Source organism: Nicotiana sylvestris, chromosome 3 (assembly GCF_000393655.2).
Source record: "Nicotiana sylvestris chromosome 3, ASM39365v2, whole genome shotgun sequence".
NCBI classification, from domain to species: Eukaryota; Viridiplantae; Streptophyta; class Magnoliopsida; order Solanales; family Solanaceae; genus Nicotiana; species Nicotiana sylvestris.
The window spans coordinates 56,475,960-56,499,498 of record NC_091059.1 but is presented as its reverse complement, the minus strand read 5'-3'; positions in this window follow the sequence as shown (position 1 = coordinate 56,499,498).

Sequence of the window (23,539 nt, the reverse complement as noted above, 5' to 3'; positions counted from 1 at the left end):
CTCTACAATACTTTGACGGAAGCTACTTCTTTTGTTCTCAGCTTGTGGACTTGTTGATCTAATATATCCACTGGCACTTCTTTATATGATAGATCCTCTATAACTTGTACATCTTTAATAGGGATGACTCGAGAAGGGTCTCCAATACATTTCCTCAACATAGATACATGGAATACCGGGTGGACAAATTCCAATTCGGATGGCAATTCTAACTCATAAGCAACCTGTCCAATTCGTCGAATAATTTTTTATGGACCGATATACCGTGGACTCAGCTTACCTTTCTTCCCGAAATGCATAACACCCTTCATCAGCTTACCAATCATCAACCTTAAACTGCAGATCATGACGTCGGACATCAGAATAAAACTTTTGTCTGCTTTGTGCCGTCCTCAATCGTTCTTGTATCACTTTCACCTTCTCAATAGTTTGGTGAATCAAATATAGCCCATATAATTCTGTTTCATCGACTTCAAACCATCCAACTGGTGATCTACATCTTCTCCCATACAGTGCCTAGTATGGAGCCATTTTAATACGAGAATGCTAGCTATTATTGTAGACAAATTCTATGAGTGGTAGATGATTATCCCAATTCCCCTTGAAATCTAGAACACATGCTCGTAGCATATCTTCAAGTGTCTGAATGGTACGTTCAGCCTGTCTGTCAGTCTGCAGATGGAATGCAGTGCTAAGATTCACTTATGTGCCTAAATCCTTCTGAAAAGACCTCAAAAAGTTAGTCATAAATTGAGCTCCTCGGTTTGATATAATAGATACCGGCACACCATGAAGCCTAACATTCTCCTTGATATACAAATTCACATAATCTTCAGCCGTGTAAGCTGTCTTAAATGGCTAAAAATGGGCACACTTTGTAAGTCGATCAACTATCACTCAGATAGAGGCAAACTTATGATAAGAGCGAGGTAATACAATAATGAAGTCCATATTAATCACCTCCCATTTCTAGGTAGGAATCTCTATATTCTGAATCAATCCACCGGGTTTCTGATGCTCGATCCTTACTTGTTGACAATTAGGACACTAGGCTACAAATTCTGCAATAGACTTATTCATGTATCCCACCAATACTGCTTCTTCACATCATGATACATCTTTTTCGAGCTGGGATGGATGGAATATAGGGATTGATGAATCTCATTCATAATCTTCTCTAGCAACCCTGCCACATTAGGCACACATAATCGGCCCTGGTATCTCAGTTCACCATCTCCTCCGATCTCAAAAGCTGTAATTTTACACTGCTGAATGCTTTCTCTTAATCGTACTAAGGTATGATCTTCACATTGCCATGCTTTTACCTCGACTACCAAAGACGATTATGTTGTATTCTGTATAGTAACACCTCTGTCATCAAAGTCTAACAATCTGATTCTCATATTGGTTAGCTGATGAAGCTCTTTAGTCAACCCCTGTCTACCTGCCTCCATGTGCACTAAGCTTCCTATTGACTTAAGACTGAGAGCGTCTGCCACAACATTGGCTTTACCGGGATGGTACAATATCTCAACATCATAATCTTTCAGTAATTCCAGCCACCTACGCTGCCTTAAATTCAACTCCTTCTACTTGAAGATGTATTGTAAACTCTTATGATCTGTGTAGATATCAACATGGACGACGTATAAGTAGTGTCGCCATATTTTCAAAGCATATATTACTGCAGCCAATTCCAAATCATGGGTTGGGTAATTCTTTTCATGCTTCTTCAATTTTCTTGATGCATAAGCAATCACCTTCCCACGTTGCATCAATACACACCCCAAACCTATACTTGAGGCATCACAATATACCACATAACCTTTTGTTCTTTCTAGGAGAGTGAGCACTGGCGCGGATGTCAATTGATTCTTTAGCTCCTGAAAACTTCATTCATAAGCGTCAGACCATTGGAACTTGGTAGCTTTCTTTGTTAACTTAGTCAATGGTGCTGATATAGAGGAAACCCCTTCTACAAATCACCTATAATAGCCTGATAGACCTAGGAAGTTGCGGACTTCTGATGGTGTTTGTAGGTCTTGGCCAATTCTTTACTACATCGATCTTCTGAATGTCAACACTAATACCCTCATAAGATATCACATGGCCAAGAAATGCTATTGAGTTCAGCCAGAATTCACATTTGGAGAGCTTAGCATATAACTTACGATCCTGAAGCCTTTGTAATACTATCCGCAAGTGGCCCGCATGTTCCGCCTCCGAACGAGAATACACCAGAATGTCATCAATGAATACGACCACGAACACATCAAGATAGGGCCTGAATACAGTATTCATGAGATCCATAAAAGCTTTTGGGGCATTTGTTAGCCCGAACGACATCACTAAGAACTCAAAATGCCCATGTCTTGTCCGAAAGGCCGTCTTTGGAATATCCTTCTCCTTAACCCTCACCTGATGATGCCCTGAACATAAGTCAATCTTGGAGAAATACATGGCACCCTGGAGTTGGTCAAACTGGTCCTAAATCCTTGGAAGTGGATACTTGTTCTTTATAGTAAACTTATTCAATTGTCGATAATCGATACACATCCTTAACGACCCATCTTTCTTCCGCATGAACAAAACTAGCGCACCCAAAGGTGAGGTGCTAGGCTTAATGAAGCATTTATCCAACAAGTCCTTCAACTGCGCCTCCAACTCTCACAACTCTGTCGGGGCCATCCTGTATGGAGGAATAGATATGGGTTGAGTGTCAGGCAACACATCAATGCTAAACTCAATCTCCCTTTCAGGAGGAAGGCCTGGGAGTTCATCTGGGAAAAAAATCTGTAAATTCATTTACCATAGGAATTGATTGTAGAGTCGGTAGCTTCGCTTCCGTATCCCTAACACAAACGAGATGATAAATGTAACCTTTTGAGATTATCGTCCTTGCCTTAAGATAGGAAATAAACCTACCTTTCAGCGTAGCAATGTTCCCCTTCAATTCAATGACGAGTTCACTAGGAAACTGAAACCTAACCATCTTCATATGACAGTCAACATTTGCATAGCATGAGGCTAACCAGTCCATTCCCATTATCACATCGAAATCAATCATTTCTAACTCAAATAAATTTGTCGAGGTTTGACGACTACAAATCATCACTGTGCAACCTCTATATACCCTTCTAGAAATCACAAAATCTCCTATCAGAGTAGATACCGCAAGTGGTTTACTTATCAATTCATGTTCAACGCCAAATTTATTAGCCACAAAGGGTGTAACATATGATAATGTGGATCCCAAATCAACGCATATATATCGTAAGAAAACACAAACAATATACCTATAACAACATCCGTAGACAACTCGAGATCCTGTGGACCTACTAGAGCATAGGTTCGATGTTGAGCACCACTCGAACTTGGCATTTCACCTCTACCTCTACCATGACCCGTCGAGTGATAAAAACCCCGTGCTGGAGGTCGAACTGATGAGGAAAAATCTAATACAAATCTAGTCGGCTGAGCCATACCACCACCTACTTTGTTAGGACAATACCGCATCATATGGCCAGGCTGTCCACAAGAATAGCACGCATCAGAACCTCGACAGCACAGTCCAAAGTGGGACTTGCCGCACTTATCACAACGTGGTGTTGGGGGTCTCGTCTAACTAGTATCCCTGTGATATTGCGATCCAGATGCCTGCGAACTCTGACCTGGATGAGAATAGATAAATCAATCATATCGAATCCTCCAAAACTGTGGAAGAGCACTAGCTACAGGTGGCGCCGAACTCCTTGAACACTGGGGCCTGACAATGCCTCTGAAGTTATCGAAATACCCTGCAAATCTCGCCCTCTTATGCTGGCCCCTATCCTGCTCCCTATCTGCCCTTTGCTGGAACATACGATCCTCTGGGGTCCAGGTATAAGCCTGAATATGTTAACATCCATTACCTCCACCAAGGAGGCTGTCGTGCACTCATTTATCATATGTGGTGCCAACCCATTCACGAACAGATGCAACCTATCGCTCATCTCGGCTACCATATGGGGAGCATACCTTGCTAAAGAATCAAACTGCATACTATACTCTAGCACACTCATATTACCTTATCGAAGGTTCAAAAACTTATCAGCTCTAGCTCGTCGTATCTCAACTGACAAGTAGTGATGAAGAAAGGCTTCAGAAAATTCCTTCCACACAGCTGGAGGAGTGTTCGGACCCCTGGATCTCTCCCAACTATCATACCAGTAAACCGCTAAATCTCGTAACCGATAAGAAGCCAACTCTACTGCCTCTGATCACTAGCATGCATAACCCGTAGTGTATGATCCTGATCAATAAAAGTCTGCGGGTCCTCCTTGGAGTTTGATTAGGTAAACACTGGAGGGTCTAGATTAATATAATCACGAACTCTCGTACTAACTGGTTTATTAACAACATCGGTATTCTGCCTCTAAGCCTGAGCAACTACCAAGCTAGTCAACAACTGCACCGCACTCCGCATATCCTGGTCTATAGTGCTAGACGAAGGATTGGTGGTGCTGGGTGCCTCCTAATATCCTCTAGAGGAAACAGAGTAGATGAGGTATGAGATGACATCTCACTCTGAGCCTCACTTTGGACTGCTCTAGCTTGGGGCACCTGACTGGTACCCTCTCCCGCAACTGTATCAAGTCGTCTACTAATCTCTTGTTTCCTAGTCGAAGGCATCACTAAAAGAAAATAAGGTGAATATTAGAGACGAACACTTATGACTCAACTCTACGCACGATCTAGATTCAGGAAGAAGGTAACAACCCTAGATGTCATGTAGCCTCCTAATTATGAATGTGGTACTTTATGTATCCATAATCAAGACTCTACTAGACACAGCTTATAGACAACCCCTAGGACAGACTTGCTCTGGTACCAAGTTTATCACGACCCAAACTAGAGGGTCATGACTAGCACCCAGGCCATATTTGCCGAGAACCAATGTACATTTTATCTAACCTTCCTTATTATCTTTAAGGGCCGACGAGATCAATATAAATGGTAGACATGGATCATGAACTACCAACAATGAAAGATAATGGCATGAACATACATAACATAGGATGACCAGAGCACCAGGAAACTATATATAAGGTACGAGCTACCACGTTGCCATGAAAGACTATACAACAAAAATCAGTCGACAAGGCATACCAAACGATACATTAGTCGACACCTGTCTATGAGCCTCTAAAGGAACATAAGTGCTGCAACATTGCTGGAAAAGGGCCCCGATATACCTATAATGTCTATAACAAAAATGCATACCAAGACCACGGAAAGTCCGGAGAAGGAATCTCGCCAATAACCGCTGAACTGGGCAGCCAACTTTGGTGGGGGAGTTGCGTCTACCTATCTATCAGGACCTGCAGCACGACATGCAGTGTCCACAAATAAAAAGGATGTCAATGCAAATAAAGTACTGAGTATGTAAGGCAGGGAACCATATGTACGTAAGCAGAGATAGAGAATATACAACCTGTAATATCTGGGTAACTCTGAGGGCTACTGACATGAAATGCATGATACATATATATATATATACATAAACTCTTAAAACATATGCCTCTGTGGGCTTCATCATCATCATATCATACCCGGCCGTAATAGGCTCGGTAAAAATGTACCCGACCATCATAAGGCTCGGTAGAATCATACCCGGCCACTTGGAGCTCGGTAAAACCCAACTGATCAGTGTTTGCATAATAGGTGCCGTACCCGACCATCTATATCACGGCTCGGTAGAGTAAAATAGATACATATATATAGTGCGTGTTGGACTCATTGGAATAATATTCTCAACCTTTCCAAATGACGTAAGGTCGATATCCTTTATACATGTTATACGGACTAACTCTTCATCATGAATCTTATAAGAATAAGTACCAACAACATTGATAACCTAAGAATAAGAGAAGCAACATCAACATCAATCGCTCCATAAGAAGGGAAACAATGTAAGTACTGCTAGCTTCTAAGAGTAGAGTATCTTTGGAAGCTCGTTCATTACATTATGTACAATCGGAGTCGTGCAAAGAAGAAAAGGGATAGCCTAACATACATTGTATATACTGTACAACCTCAAGCTATGCAAATGTCACGACTCCTTAGTCTAAAATAAGAGAAATGACACTATCATTATCGTTTAAGCGTCGTAACTATTATGTATTAACCGCAACCTATTTTACGATGAAATGGAAAGCGCCTCCCCTATTTATATGACTTCCCACAAGTCAAAAAAATCACCAAACAACATCAATAATAATCATATTGAGCCTCCCATAACAGTCCACCAACCAACAACACTCCTACCAAGCCCTTCAATATATATTTCACAAGTTCTAGCTTCAACGACTTAGCCACAACTTGGATATTATTAAATACATGTAGAGTAAGAGGTTCATTACCTTTAAATATAAATAAAAACTCCAATTTTACCTTAATTATCCACGAAATATCTCTCCAATGCTGCCACAAGAATAAGGAAGCAAAACTAGCAATCAATTAGTGTTTTTCGGCACTAGAATCACTTTAGAAGACATGAAAACACCTAGGGTTGATATTAGAAACTTGAGGGAGTATTTAAAGAACATAAACCAGTTAAAAAACCTCCCAAACGAGCTGGAACAACACAAAAATGAGCAACAACAAGAAGAACAAAAAACTTACCAGTGCTACGGGATTCCCAACACTTGATTTGTATTGTTTGCCCTTTATTTGGGTCTTAGATCATGAGAGAAATTTGAGAGATTATTTTTAGAGTTCTAAGGTCTGAATATACTGAAAAATATGACTTAAAACGGGTTGAGGAATCTTTTATATATATCCATATGTCTTAAACCACCTATGTGGGCTCCATAGAGAGCCGTTTGGCGCAGTCTTGCAAAAATATGAATATCTCTCTACTCCGAGATCATATAGATTAACGGTTTAATGAGTTGGAAACTAGACTCATAGATCGTAAATTTGATGTTTAGATCACTCCATAATTCGAAGTAAATTGGGAGAAAAACTTAGTAACATTTGACCTAAAGTTTAAGTAAAATTATGAACCTAAGTTGGGACAACTTTTGTCGACTTTTGTTTCATAACTCGTTTGACTTTAAGACTTATGATACGGATATTATATGATTCAAATAACTTAAAACACGAGCTTTTGAGTATATTAAGAACCTCTAGGTTTACTCGAAAATATGGGTTACAACATCCTCAATTCGTTTAAATTCTAATACTTGTTAACCACCCTAATACACCCTTATATAACTGAAGACCAATAGGATTAACTTCTTATCATCTTAAAGATAATCTCTTCATTGATTTACATCGACTACCTTATGGCATGAACTAATGTACATGAATATGGGTTGTAACATAAATCCTGAGTTGTTCATTATAACTGATTATTCCAAATAAGCTTTGTGACAAAAGATATATGTTCAATAGGTGTTTCAAATGTTCTTGTTATGTTGTGTTATTAGTTGAGAATGTGTTCAAAGTATGTATTGCCTATCTAAATGTATAACTTCAAGTCCCATTTCAAATGAAGGCTATTATGCCGAATTGTGTAAGAAATCTCAATGTGCTTAAGACTCCTAATTGCTCATGTGTACTTAAATTCATGTATAAAAATGCTTTGTTATTGATGATCCGTGACGATGTTTGAAAGCGAGATGGGTAAGCATGAAATATGAAAAACGGCTAACATGCCAAGAATGATATTATATTTGGGGCCATGAGTGCCAATGAAACAAAGAGGCGTGTGAAAGATGTTGAAATGAGTTGTAAATCCTTAAAATAAATACACATTTTGGGAGTATCGTTAGTCACCAAGGAAGGGTAGGTTGAAATAACCTAACCCCGAAACTACACGTGCCAATGTATGAGTGAATTGTGACTATTCCCCTTATTTGTGATGAGATTGATGTGATGAGGATATTCCCTTTTATTAGGATGAGATGGTTTATAAAAAAGGTGATGCCGATCCATACGACATTGTGGTGATACGGCCTAGCCGGTCGGGTCGTGATTGGATGCCATGCCACACACATGGTGGTGGTTGTGCTTGAAATTGTGATTGAGATAGTGATTGTAGTTGTGGTTGATGTTTTGGGTGAGACGTCCTAGCCGATCGGGCCGTGATCGGACTCCGTGCAAAATACACGGTGGCATATCTATATTGGTGCTACGATCTCCCAACCTAAAACATGGAAATTACTTGAAAACTTATCTTGTTCATAACTTGATGTTTTGGGTATTGTTTGAGACTCACATTGATTTTTATGATTGTTCTTCCTTGTGTTATCATTTGTTCTATTGAGAGGGTGTTTAATCATTCATATTAGTACTATTCCACATGTACTAACGTCCTTTTTGCCCGGGGTATTGCATCTTTAATGGATGCAGATGGTTCCATAGCAGGCGGATTTGATCGTTGATAGTGGTACACCCTCCTTCCTAGCTGACTTGGTGAGCCCCACTTCATTTCGGGTTCGTATATCCTTGGTCCATATGTATTATGTTTTAAGGTATAGTCAGGGCCTTGATACTGGCACTATCATCGTACTCTTTTGTATCTATTAGAGGCTTCATAGACATAGTGTGTGTTGTACGTTGGTGTTGCGAAAGTCAAACTAGTAACATTGTATTTGTACCACGTTCCACATCAAACCATGAAAGTGTATGTATTTTGAAACTTATAAATGATGTAACTAATGATAAGGAATCGATGTTGTTTACATGATTCTCCCCATTGTCTAATTAATGGAATGCATCTTTTCTTTATTCATGTACAGGCTTGCTCAGTCGGGTTATCTCGGTTGAGTGCCGGTTGTGCTCCTCGAGGTTGGGGTGTGACAAACTTGGTATCAAAGCCTAAGGTTTTAAAGTGTCCTAGAATGTCTTGGAGCCGTGTCTAGTAGAGTCCTTCTTATCGGTGTGTTGTTGACCACATCTATAATTAGGAGGCTACTTCGGCGTTAGGAATACTACCCTTCTTTGATATTCTAGATTGTGCAATAAAGCTGATTGTAAGATTGTTCCTCCTTTAACTCATGCATTGCTCTAAATTTTCAGTACATTCACCGAGAAAGAAGGCAAGATCTGGCCAGGGAGCCAATTCCCCCCAGAAATGGCAGTTGATTCTTTACTTGATGATATGGGTGAACACCCGAGGGATGAGAATAATCCCCTGACTACTACACTATCGGATTCTACTACACTGATCAGACGACACTAGGTCCTACACCTACTAAGGGTGCAATGATCCCTCCATTTGATATTCCGGTTCCACCTCCAGCCCCAGCTTCCGATCCTTATGTTACTGAGAGGGATCTTAGGGGAGCCACACAGATGTTGGCTCAGATAGTAGCTTCTCAAGCCTAGAGATCTAATGTTGCGCCTACTTCATCTAGTCATCCAGGGGAATCTGCTAGTTTTAGGGTGAAGGAGTTTCTTTAGTTAGACTCTCTAGTGTTCACGGGTACTAATCCTAAGGAGGACCCCTAGGACTTCATTGATGAGATGCACAAGACTCTGTGAGTCATGCATGCTATTGAGACGAAAATAGTGGAGTTGGCTTCCTACCTCCTAAAATAGGTGTCTTATTATTTTTTTGATATGTCGGAGGAGTCCCATGAGGAGGGGAGCCCTCCGGTGAGGGAGTGATTTGCCGATGCCTCTCAAATTCAGCATGTGCTGCTGAGTTTGAGAGTATGAAACAAGGTAGCATGAGTGTGTGAAAGTATCATATGAGGTTTGCACGCCTATCCAAGTATGCCATCTATATGTAACCCACTATGGAGGTGAGAGTGCGCCGATTCATCTAGGACCTTAGCCCCTTGGTTATTAATGAGGCCGCTATAGCCGCCTTGAATTCTGACATGAACTATGGGAAGATGGTGGAGTTTTGTCTAGCTAAAAAGAACCGCAAATTGAAGAATATAATGGAGTGAGAGGGTAGCAGCAAGGCCCGGTCCACGGGCAACAATGGTGGTTCTTTTGGTGGTGGTGGTGGTAGGTCAGCTTTCAAGGGAGGATCATCAGGGCCATCCTAGCGTTTTGTTCAGTCTTCAATCAGTGTACCACCACTAGGGCCGAGTCAGCAGTCGTGGAGTTGTTTTAGGCCTGGTCAGGGCAGTAGGGGATCCTATAAGTAGGGTTGGCCTAGTAGGAGATTCCAGTAGCAGTGGAGGCCCCCATGCCCCAGATATGGAAAGATGAACTTGGGAATCTACTACATGGACCTACCCATGTGCTATGGGTACGGATTGAGGGGTCACCTTCAGAGGGATTGCTGTTCATCCCGCTAGTGTGTGGATAGGGGCACGACACAGCTAACCAGCTTTGCAAGTAATGCAACCGTAGCACCTCCTCCAGATCGAGGCACTCCAGCACCCGTAGAGCGTGGTACAGCTAGGGGTAGTACGCAGAGTCTAGGAGGACCCAACCGATTCTATGCTATGCAGGGTTGCCAGAGTTTAGTGGCTTCTCCAGATATTGTCACAAGTATATTGATTGTCAAATATCATGGTGTGTATGCTCTTATTGATCCTGGTTCCACTTTGTCCTATGTCACTCCTTATGTTGATATGGAATTTGGGATAGAACCAGAATAGCTTCATGATCCGTCCTCAGTATCTACTCCGACTGGCGAGTCTATTATGGCACGCGAGTTTATAGGGATTGTGTTGTCACGGTGTATGGACGGGACATCATGGCCCATCTCAATACATTGGGGATGGTTGATTTTGATGTAATAATAGGGGTGGAATGGCTTTATTCATGTTTTTCCAAACTTGATTATCGAACCAGCACTGTTAGGTTTGAATTGCCAAATGAGTCCGTGACTGAATAGAAGGGGGATGACATGGTATTAATGGGTAGGTTTATTTCATACCTTAAGGACACCAAGATGATCAATAAGGGGTGTATTTACCATTTGGTTCGGGTTACAGACATTGATGCTGAGACACCAACACTTGATTTTGTGCCTATTGTGAATGGATTTCCAGAGGTCTTTCTAGGTGAGCTCCCTAGGATTCCACCAGATAGGGAGATTTATTTCGGGATTGATGTGATGCCGGGCACACATCCTATATCTATTCCACCATATAGAATGACACCAGTAGAATTGAAGGAGCTAAAAGAACAATTAAAGGATTTGTTAGAGAAGGGTTTCATCCGACTGAGTGTGTCTCCTTGGGGCGCACCAGTTCTCTTTGTAAGAAAGAAAGATAGGTCATTAAGGATGTGTATTGCCTATTGGCAGCTCAATAAAGTCACTATGAAGAATAATTACCCACTGCCAATGATAGATGATTTGTTTGACCAATTATAGGGTGCTACGTACTTCTCCAAAATTGATTTATGATCCGGGTATCACTAGTTGAATATAAGGGAGCAGGATATTCCGAAAACAGCTTTCAGGACTCGGTATGGTCACTTTGAATTCTTGGTAATCTTTTGGGCTACCAAATGCCCCAACCATTTTCATGGATCTTTTGAATCGAGTCTTCAAGCCTTTTCTTGACTCTTTCTTGATAATGTTTATTGATTACATCTTTGTATATTCACAAAGTCGAGAGGACATGCCAATCATCTCAAGGCAGTTCTACAGACTCTATATCAACACAAGTTGTATGCAATGTTTTCAAAATGTGAATTTTGGCTTGAATCTGTTACATTATTGGGCCACGTCTTCTCCAGAGAAGGAATTAAGCTTCCAGGAGTTGAAATCAAGATTGACTACGGCACTAGTGTTGACCCTACCAGAGGGTACATATGGGTTTGTGGTATATTGTGATGCTTCAAGAGTCATACTTAGGTGTGTATTAATGCAACATGGCAAGATGATAGCTTATTCTTCTAGGCAACTCAAGAATCATGAAAAGAACTAACCAACACATGACTTAGAGCTTGTGACTGTGGTATTTGCATTGAAGATGTGGCATCATTATTTGTATGGGGTCCATGTGGGTATATTCACGGACCATAAGAGCCTCCAATATATTTTCAAACAGAAGGAATTAAATTTGAGGCAGAGGAGATGGCATGAGTTACTCAAGGATTACGACTTCGATATTCTATACCATCCGAGGAAGGCTAATGTTGTGGCGGATGCTCTTAGCCAAACATATATGGGCAGTTTGGCTCACTTTGAGGCATATCAAAGGCCGTTGGCCAAGGAGGTTCATGGGTTGGCTAGTTTGGGAGTTCATTTTGCGGACTCTAACAAAGGAGGAGTGATTTTGCAAAATAGGGCTGAATCATCGCTTGTTGTGAAAGTCAAGGAGAAGTAATATAACAATCCATTGTTGGTACAATTGAAGGAGGGGATTAATAAATATAAGACCATGGCCTTTTCTCTTGGCATAGATGATGGTACACTAAGATACCAAGGGCGGCTATGTGTTCAAATGTGGATGGTCTTTGAGAAAAAATCATGATCGAGGCTCACACTTCTGGGTATTCCGTGTGCTCGGCTCTATAAAGATGTATCATGATATTAAGGAAGTCTACTGGTGGAATGATATGAAGAGGAATGTGGCAGACTTTGTGGAAGATGTCCAAATTGTCAGAGAGTAAAAACCGAACACCAACGGCCTGGTGGGTTGGAACAGAACATAGAAAGTTCAATGTGGATGTGGGAGTTAATCAATATGGACTTTGTGGTAGGACTACCTCGCACGCCTCATAAGTATGACTCAATTTGGGTGATTGTGGACCGGCTCACGAAATCAGCTCACTTCATGCCTTCTAAGGCTACCGACACCAGGGAGCAATATGATCAGTTGTATATCAAGGAAATAGTCAGGTTGCATGGCACTCCAATTTCTATTATCTCAGATCGAGGGGCATAGTTCACGGCTAATTTCTGGAAGAAATTTCAGCAAGGCTTGGGTGCTCAAGTGAATCTTAGTACAACCTTTCATCCACAGACCGATAGGTAGGTAGAGCGGACCATTCAGACGCTTGAGGATATGTTGCACGCTTGTGTTCTTGACTTCAAGGGTAGCTGGGATAATCATTTGCCACTCATAGAATTTGCCTAAAACAAAAGGTACCATGCTAGCATTCAAATGGAACCGTTCAAGGCTTTTTATGGTAGGAGATGTAGATCTCCCATTGGGTGGCTCGAGATTGGCGAAGCAAAGTTGATTGAGTTAGACCTCGTGCATTAGGCTATGGAGAAGGTTAAGATGATTACGGAATGATTGAAAACTGCTCAAAGTCGTCAAAAATGCTATTGAGATGTGCATCGCAAGGATTTGGAGTTTAAATAGGATGATTGGATATTCTTGAAGGTTCCCTCATGAAGGGTATAATGCGGTTTGGTAAGAAAGGGAAGTTGAGTCCGAGGTATATCGGATCGTACAAAATCATTCAGAGGATTGGTCGGGTGGCATACAAGCTTGAACTACCTCCAGAGATGTCTTTGGTGCACCCAGTGTTTTACGTATCCATGTTGAAGAAGGTGGTTGGAGATCCTCACTTATTGTTCCAGTTGAGACTATTGAGGCTAACGAGAAATTGACTTATGAGGAAATTCTAGTCGCCATTCTTGATAGGCAAGTCCATAAGCTGAGAAATAAAGAAATTGCCTTCGTCAAAGTACTATGGTGAAACTAGCAGATTGAAGAGGCCACCTGGGATGCCGAGGAATAATTAAATAAAAATACCTCACTTGTTTGAATAGCCATATATTTATAAAGTTGTGTTATATGAAAATGCTAAGAGTTTACCTTCTATGAATTATGTTTCACTTGTACAGTTATGCTAAGGGTGTTCCTTTTTGGTAATATATTGCTCATGAGGCCACAATTGGCGTTGTTTTTATGTTATGTCCCATCATTGGTTCATGTATATGTTCTTAGGGTTGGTTTTTGGGATTCTCTGACAGGTGAATAGGCCTAGTTACAGGGAAAACTCTAGCAAAATATTTGAAAATTCAGGGAGTTAGTAAAATAATTGGAATTGTTAGTGTGTGAAATAGCAGCTGAGTCACATTGGTTTCTAATGAAGGAATTTGGCCCTCATTCGAGGACGAATGACCTTAAGAGGGGGAGTATGTAAGGCCCTGTAAAATTTTACCTAAAATCCAGGGTTTCACGATGCCAAGATAGAGTTATGTGTTGATGATGGTAAAGATTCTTTGCGGCTAGCTTGCGAGCAGTGGTACATACTTTATGGGTTGAACAGTGCAATGGGGAGTTGAAGAAATTTTTTTCCAGAACAAGGCATTTTCTGCGGTCCATTCTGCGGTCGCAGAACTGATTTGTAGACCGCAGATCTACTGTAGAGTGAAGTGGAGACTTGTGCAAATTTTGAATGATATTTTGCGGTCAATTATGTGACCGCATAATCGTTTTGTAGGCCACACATCCATCGCAGATCAAGCATGAAGATTTTTGGGGAGGAGTTCTGCGGCGCATAATGCGACTACAGAACTGGTCTGTGGACCGCAGACTTGCCGGAGACCCAATCCAAACAGTCCAATTTGGGACCCTTTTTTGCGGTCTCCTTTGTAGGCCGCATACCTATTTTGCGGTCTAGTCTGTGACCGTAGACTCGGCTTTGTAGAGTTTAAGTTTGGAAAATTTCATTCGATCCCATTTTCATAAAACAACTTGTAGTTTATTTTGGCTGGTCCTAACTGATATTTAGAGAGAGGGAAATGGTCTAGAGTGAGCGGGGAAGTTCCTAAGATTATTGTCCATCAATTCTTGCTCAAAGTTGGAGAATTCACAAGGAGAAACTCACAAGTTCTTCATCCAAGAGGTAACAGATGGTTAATGGGGGTATGATTCTTGGGTATGGGAGTGTATCTATGCATGCATGTACAATCATGAGTTGTAGGAAGGATGTTGAGCTAAAAAGGGCAGATATTGGGTTGGGGATGAAGGAATCCACTGGAGGACCTTGAAAACTTAATGCCCACTTAGTGTTTGATAAAATACTCAAATGAGGTGGAACCATGAACTCCTTCCTAATTTGTGTTGAATTTTGTTATATTTCTAAATAGATCGAAGTTGCTAAGATTTCTCGAACATTATAGTAATTTAAGGGGGCTCACAACGAGGTATGTTGGCTAAACGCTTCTCGTAAAATGAACCCCACAATGCCCTTGTAAGTCCTGAGGTGTTCATTATAACTGATTATTCCGAATAAGCTTTGTGATAAAATATATTTGTTCAACAAGTGTTTCAAATGTTTTTGTTATGTTGTGTTACTAGTTGAGAATGTGTTCAAAGTATGGATTGCATATCTAAATGTTTTAACTTCAAGTCGTGTTTCAAATGAAATCTATTATGCCGAATTGTGTAAGAAATTTCAATGTGCTTAAGACTCCTAATTGCTCATGTGTACTTAAAGTCTTGAATAGAAATACTTTGTTATTGATGATTCGTGATGATGTTTGAAAGTGAGAAGGGTAAGCATGAAATATAAAATATGGCCAACGTGCCAAGAATTATATTACATTTGGGGCCATGAGTGCCAATGAAACAAAGAGGAATGTGAAAGATGTTGAAATGAGTTGTAGATCCTTAAGATAAATAAACACCTTGGGAGCATCGTTAGTCACCGAGGAAAGGTAAGTTAAAATAACCTAACCGCAAAAGTATACGTACCAGTGTAGGAGTGAATTGTGAATTTTCCCTTATTTGGGATGAGACTGATGTGATGAAGATATTTCCCTTTATTGGGATGAGATGGTTGCTAAAAAAAGGTGATGTCGATCCACACGACATTGTGGTGAGACGGCCTAGCCGGCCGGGTCTTGATTGGATGTCATGCCGCACACATGGTGGTGATTGTACTTGAAATTATGATTGAGATAGTGATTGTGATTGTGGTTGATGTCTTGGGTGAGAAGGCCCAGCCGATCGGGTCATGATTGAACTCCATGCAAAATAAACGGTGGAATCTATATCGGTGCTACGATCTCCCAACCTAAAGCATGGAAATTACTAGAAAACTTGTCTTGTTCCTAACTTGATGTTTTGGGTATCGTTTGAGACTCCCATTCATTTTTATGATTGTTCTTCCTTGTGTTATCATTCATTTAATTGGGAGGGTGTTTAGTCATTAATACTTGTACTATTCCACATATACTAACGTCCCTTTTGCCAGGGGCGCTGCATCTTTAATGGATGTAGATGGTTCCACAGCAGGCGGCTTTGATTGTTGATAGCGGTACACCCTCTTCCCAGCTGACTTGGTGAAGCCCACTTTATTTCGGGGTCGCACATATTTTGATTGTTGATAGCGGTACTATTTTGTATCTATTAGAGGCTTCGTAGATATAGTATAGGTTGTACTTTGGTATTGAAAAAGTCAAACTAGTAACATTGTATTTGTACCACATTCCACATCAAACCATGAATTTGTATGTATTTTGAAACTTAAAAATGATGTAACTAATGATAATGAATCAGTGTTGTTTACATGATTCTCCCCGTTGTTTAATTAATGGAATGGATATTTTTTTTTATTCATGAGTGAGTTCGGATAGAAGGTATTGCACATGCTTGGTTGGCCTGATTATCTTGATTGATCGCCTGTCACGCTCCCCGAGTTTGGGCGTGACAGTCCTTCAGTGAGAAAAGTTGAGGGTCTAATTGTAGTAATTGGTAGGAAATTTTGGAAGACTATGCCAAGATTGATAAATTTAACTGATAGAACCTAATTGTCCTTAAATATAATATTATTCAGTAAATAGACTTTTACTAAAATATTAATATAACAGGGCAAACTATTAGAGAGACATTCAGGACATATGTGTCAGCTATGATAATAACGATTAAATTACAAATTTCATGTACTAGTTCTTTGAATGAATAGTTCTCAAGTTTTAAATCAAGAATTCAATACACAAATTCAAAAAGAAAAAGAAAAACATAAGTGTAAGAAGATCAAGTAAGGTGCTAGGGTTTCAATTGTGGTCCCACCAACGAGCACGAGCCCTCAAAGTACAACTGTGTAGGGATATTTCAACGTGGCACACGGTCTGCACAAAAGGGTGGCCATCTTAAGTAGTAGTTGTTAACGTCCAAATACTGAAGCACTGAGTGCAACTCTCTCAAGTAAGCTAACCTAGTAAATTTTGAAAATTCCCTTAATTTAAGTAGGCATGTTGACGGGCTGGTGCCGGCTATTCCCTCTTCTAAGAAGTAGGAAATTTGAGACACTTTTCGGTTATGAAAAATAGTTAGTCATTTTTGTGGCACTTTGATAAAGTTGAATGCGTTTTTTTGTTAAGAATATATAGTTTAAAGATTTTAGTACAATAAAGTAAAAGTTGAGGTGATCATCTATGAAATTAAATATTAGAAAAATCAATGACTTTAGTGGTAAGAACATAAATAATCAATTCAAATATAGATAGTTCCCTTGTAATAGTTAAAGCTATTGTGCTAGGATCATAGATGCTTATGAGGGTCTTATCTTATTCTTTAGTTGACCTACAAGCTTGGAATAGTATTAAGTTATCAAAAAGAACCAAGAATCTTGTGATCCATAAGAATGCATTCTTTATTAGGGAAAATTGAGCAATACCTACGAGACCCAAAAATATTATCTACCTTGTCACGACCCAGAATCCATCTAGTCATGATGGAATCTAGCCCAAACCGCTAGGTAAGACAAGTAACAGACAACACAAATTAAATGAGAATAATAAAAGTAAATAAGTAAAATAACTGAATTTTTATACAATCTCTCAAGGATTGGTAGTACAAATCATTAATTTCTATGACTTAGAATTTACAAAGCTAGTATGAAATAAATACATCATTTGTTCGAAATATATATAAAAAAATTTGCAAATCTAAAGCTACCAAGGAGAAGTGACAGCTATAACTGGAACGCAGGTACATCTTCAATGCCAGCTCCCGCCATACACATCAACATTAGCTCCAAGATCTGCACACAAGGTGCAGAAGTGTAGTATGAGTACAACCGTCTCCACGTACTCAATAAGTAACAAACCCAACCTCAGGTTGAAAGAAGTGAAGAGCTCAGAAGATAGTCAAAATCCAACACAATAGCCGATAGCAACTGGCATTAATATAATGATAACAGTAAAGGTAAATGACTCAAAAGATATACGCTCAGCTCGTACACAGTTACAGAAAAGTAGGCATGCTTTTCAAGTAAAACAGTCACTTCCCAATTTCACCACTGAAAAAAACTAAACATGAGATTATCAAAAAGAACTGTATTCCCAATTCACAACACCAGATAAGAGGTTTCATTTACCAATTAGATGAGGAAAGTACATTTTTATGCCTACATGTTAATATACATGTCAAGTAATCAATTATCATGTACTGTCTAGCATGAGGAAAATGCATCTCTATGCCTACATGTCAAGTATGCATGTAAAATGAATGATTTCATGGTGATATCACCAGGTACTCTCACCCTCAACATACTCAAGTTGTTTGTCTCAAATGCCCGCTTCATCACACACATACAATCACTTAGCACTATATGGGTGCTTGGCATCAATGCCCCTCACTAAAGAACATGTATGTATATCACTGTGTATGTGCTCACTATTGGTATGTCAGACTCCGAAAGAGCGGATCCTGCCCAAGAGCTAATCAAAAGCCAATATGACCTGTTGTGGCGTGCAACCTGATCCATAAAAATAATAAAGCCAATAAGGCCTGCTGTGGTGTGCAATACGATCTAGAATAATAATAATAACAACAATAATAATAAAGAATCTAGTATGGCCTGCTGCAGCATGCAACCTAATCCACAACAACACTCTCAACACGGCTCTAAGGCCCAACTCAGTCATCAACTTCTCAAGTATCAAGGGCTCACAATCTCATACCACTCAGCCTAACAATTTCACATATGAAAAAATAATGATAACATGCGATGTAAGAATGAATAATGAACAAAGACTAAGATATGATATGCAAATAAAGAACCATGCTAAGAGTATATTGTTATAGTCAAATTAGATAACTCGAAATAACAAAAATAGCCTCATTAGGTCTCAATCGAATAAGCACATAGCCTAAACATGATTCTTAACATGAATCACAGCTCAAATAATCAAACAAGTAGGGGAAAACACGAATATAACATGATATAATAGCAGAACAAGTCTGGTACTAGTATAAAAGTCAACTTGAATCATGATTTCCTCGGTACACGCCCCATGCCCATCACATAGCATGTATGTCATCTCAACACATCACAAATAACATGGTTCCTAAGGATAATTACCCTCAATTCTAAGTTTAGAAATGTTACTTACCTCAAACAAGCCAAATCCAATACCAAGCAAGCCAAACAATACTCTAGAAGCTCCATCCCATGAAAATCAACCTCCAAATGGCTCGAAACTAACCAAAAGAAACTCAAAATCATCAAATAATGCCAAAGGAAATGAATCCAAACGATAAAGGTCGAATTTTTAATCAAAAGCTCAAAGTCAACCCCGAGCCCTCACCTCGAAACCCGACAAAACTCACAAAATCCGATGACCCATTCAATTACGAGTCCAACCATACTAATTTCACTCAAATATGACTCCGAATCGATGTTCAAAACTCAATTATTCACTTTAGAAAAATTTAGACAAAATCCCCCAATTTATCCTCTTCAAATCCTTGAGTTAGGTGTAATAATCTACGGAAAAAGAAAATAGATAATTAAAATAAATATAAAATTACTTACCTCAATAATTGGCATTTATCTCCTCCAAAATCGCCTTACTTGTGCTCTAAGAACACAAAAAGTGAAGAAAATGAACTCAAAATCCCGAAATTGGATATTTTAATGCATTGCCAGTCGTCCTTCTTTGTGATCGCGGCCACCAACCTCATGATCGCTATTCCAAAAGTGTACAAAACAATTTTCACCTTTCGCGATCGCGGGGAAACGATGCACAAATTTCATTAATCCTTCCCAAACACTTTCCATACAGCCTATAGTGTATCAACCATAGTTTTTTGTGCAAAACTCCAAATGACACACAGTTTAATTTTCGGAAAACTAGAAACAAAGGTCTATAACTTTTGTTTTTCGAATTATCTCCAAATTACTTATAGATTTCAAGATATAAGCTTCCAAAGTCAACTCAGTGAAAACAAAATTTCCTCTTCGCGAACGCAAAGCTTCCTCCGCGAACATGATTCACAGGTCGAATCTATTATTTTACTCTATGTGATCGTGACCAATGCTCCGCAATAGCGATGTAAACCCCTGTAGCCAAAAACTAGCAGTTGAAAATGGCCTAAAATGGTCCGAAATCACCCCAAAACTTACACGATCCCCTCAGAATCCCGTCTGAACATACCATCAAGTCCCAACACATAACACAGACCTATTCAAGGCCTCAAATCAAACATAATAACATTATAATCACGGATCGTCGATAAAGATCAATCTCTTACGTTCATAAACTTCAAACTTCGAACCAAACGTCCATTTAAAGCCTAACTAATTCGGCATCCAACTGAACTTTGCACACAAGTCCCAATGACAAAATGAACATATTCCAACTTCCAAAACAACAATCCGAACCCGATAACATCGAAGTCAACTCCCGGTCAAACCTATGAATTTTTCAAACTTTCAAATTGCCAACTTTCACTAAATAGTGCCGAAACTTTATAGAAACATCCAAATGCAAATCTGGGCATACGCTCAAGTCCAAAATCACCATCCAGACCTAATACAACCATCAAAATTACAATTCGAGGTCAAATACACAAAAGTGAAAATTTGTCAACTCTTCCAATGTAAATCTTCCTAGTTAGAAGTGCTTCTTCCAAATCACTCCAAAATCACTAACAAACCAAATCCAATGATAGATGTAAGTAATGATACATCATATGAAGCTACTCAAGACCTCAAACAACTGAACAGGATGCAAACGCTCAAACTGACTGGTCGGGTCGTTACATTCTCCACCACTTAAACATACATTCATCCCCGATCGTGCCAAGAATCGTTCCAAAGCCGTCAAATCACCTTATAAACTTACCATGCACATACTCGTGGGTGATTCTGCATTACCCCAATTCATATAAGCTCGACAACACAACCTACTGAAGATCCTTACTTCAACCTTTGCCCATAAACCTTAGAATCAAATCTTCATTATTCAGAATCCATTAAAAGACCCGATTCTCACATCTATATATTGTATAAGTTTAAAAAATCCGAATAAAGCCATAACCATAACCCAAGATGTAATCACATGGTATGCCACATAACTGAGATACTCATAGCAATAACTTCCGATCACAATAGATGCTCAATAACAAACCTGGTACTCGTAACAAACGTCATATCAAATAAAAACTTGTTATAAGCCTTTGTACACTACTGATGATGAAGGAAACATGTAGAAACACATAACCACCCATCATTTCAACAAGTCATGGAGCTTTCTCGGCCGCCAAGAACCATAGTCAAATTCTGAGCTGACTAATGACGTTACTCTTCCAAACATACATTAATCAAATTTGATGGAGCTCATTCCATGTCCAATAATCTCATCTCATCGAGTACAATCTGCTCAACCGACATTTCACACCAGCACCACCTTGAGCCATATACCAAGCAACCTGTACATCAAACAAACATAACTCGATACAACCAAATATGGAAGAAGAACCAAATGAGAGAACCATCCCGCAAGCTCGGTAGATACCACCACAAAGTGCAATGCCATGAACCCTTCTCATAGAGAATAAACAAACACACGAATTAAACACAAGAATCATGTTCTAACGTGACTCTGCTCCCACATGGAATACTTGGCCATGATGCTAAAATTCAAGCTGGCCTATTTCTCCGAGTTCCTTCTGAATTACCCACAAGTTGAAACTTCCTTTTGCCAGTACACCACTATCCTTAACAAAAGATCACCACAAGAGATCCTAGCATGAAATCACACTGCCCTAAAGCATATAAGCCATTGTATTCCCTCTTAAGCACCCAAAATTTCGCATCCGATATACCCACTTTGTAGGGAACTTATGTGAATCTAAAACTATTTCCTTAACCCCTCTGATACATAAATATAGAATCTATTATGATACATAAATACCACGAGTCGCAACACCATCCATTGATAATCTCAAATCTTAGACTTTTTCAAATCTGAAAATTCCTCAAATACCATATATGAATCTTGAATGCATTAGAACTTTCTCGAGAGTCATCCACCCTATTCTACTCTCAAATCCACCGCCAAAATGAGCTGAACGAACTGTGCTCCGGTATCACATCAACACCTAAAGAAGTAATCCTCACCTTAATGCAATCGAGTGACTCCCTTTTCTTAACACATTACATCCATCACATATAACAAACTTGCATATCTACGTAAAGTGTAATACATCATGCATCCAAACATTTTCTTGCTCAAATCATCCTCAAAACCAACCTATGCAAGTGATAACCGATCCACAAGTATACCTCAAACAAAAACTAACATAATACATGACCATCCAACCTGATCGTCGATAGTAGACTCCCCTACTTGGATCAAAGCCATAGAACTTAACATCCGATAACTGCATCATTCTTCCTTACTCCACTATTTCCATGACTCACACTGTAATTCAAATAAATTCTTCACGAACCTACGTAGCACTAATCATAGAAATACCTCAAATCATCTACTAAGCTCACATTCCTTTTTGTGCTAGTCATGCCAACCTCCCTAAGCGATCTAAACTCAGTTGTAACACATATAACCCACCAGTAAGAGAACAATCTCGACAAATCATCATAAGGATCACACATCCGTAGACCACACCACAGGAGATAACCCACCTACTTCACGTCAAACTGGCATTTCACTACACTCTACTATAGTCATAACTATAATGCAATTGCTAAATCTTCCCGACTCTAAACTTGTCAACAAGACATAAGAATCTACTCCATCCCATAACTAGAAAACATGAAAGAACCCTCAACACATTCATAACTCGAGACTGTTAACGCATTAAGACAGAAATCAAGCACCTAATAGTCATTCTAGCATTCTAAGTAACCCATCTCATCTCATCAAAGCCATCTAAACACATCCTGCAGTCACATCATACTCATCGTATAGCCATACAGCCACTCACCGAGCCATAAATCCCACTCCTAAGGACACTACCAGATTTATAAGTCCAAAATCACATGCTTACACAATTGAAACTAACGTGCCCAAGCTATGTTCAAAACCTAAACTCAAGTCCTCCGCGTTGTCTCATCACGAAAACACAAAAATCATATATCATACCTCATCCATGGAAGCCATCAATGCACAACTGAGAGAGAGAGCTCACATAACATACGAGTGAGTGGATGGACTTCAAAGAGATATGCTTCAATCTGAATCAATGCCACACGATAAGGAAATAAAAATGGAAAGTTTATCCTAGATGCTTTGTTCCCTCTCGAAGATAGGTATGGACATCATGATACCGATTCTCAAGACTCTACTAGACACTTGCTCATGACTCAAAGAACCTATAAACATAGAGCTCTGATACCTACTTGTCATGATCCAAAGTCC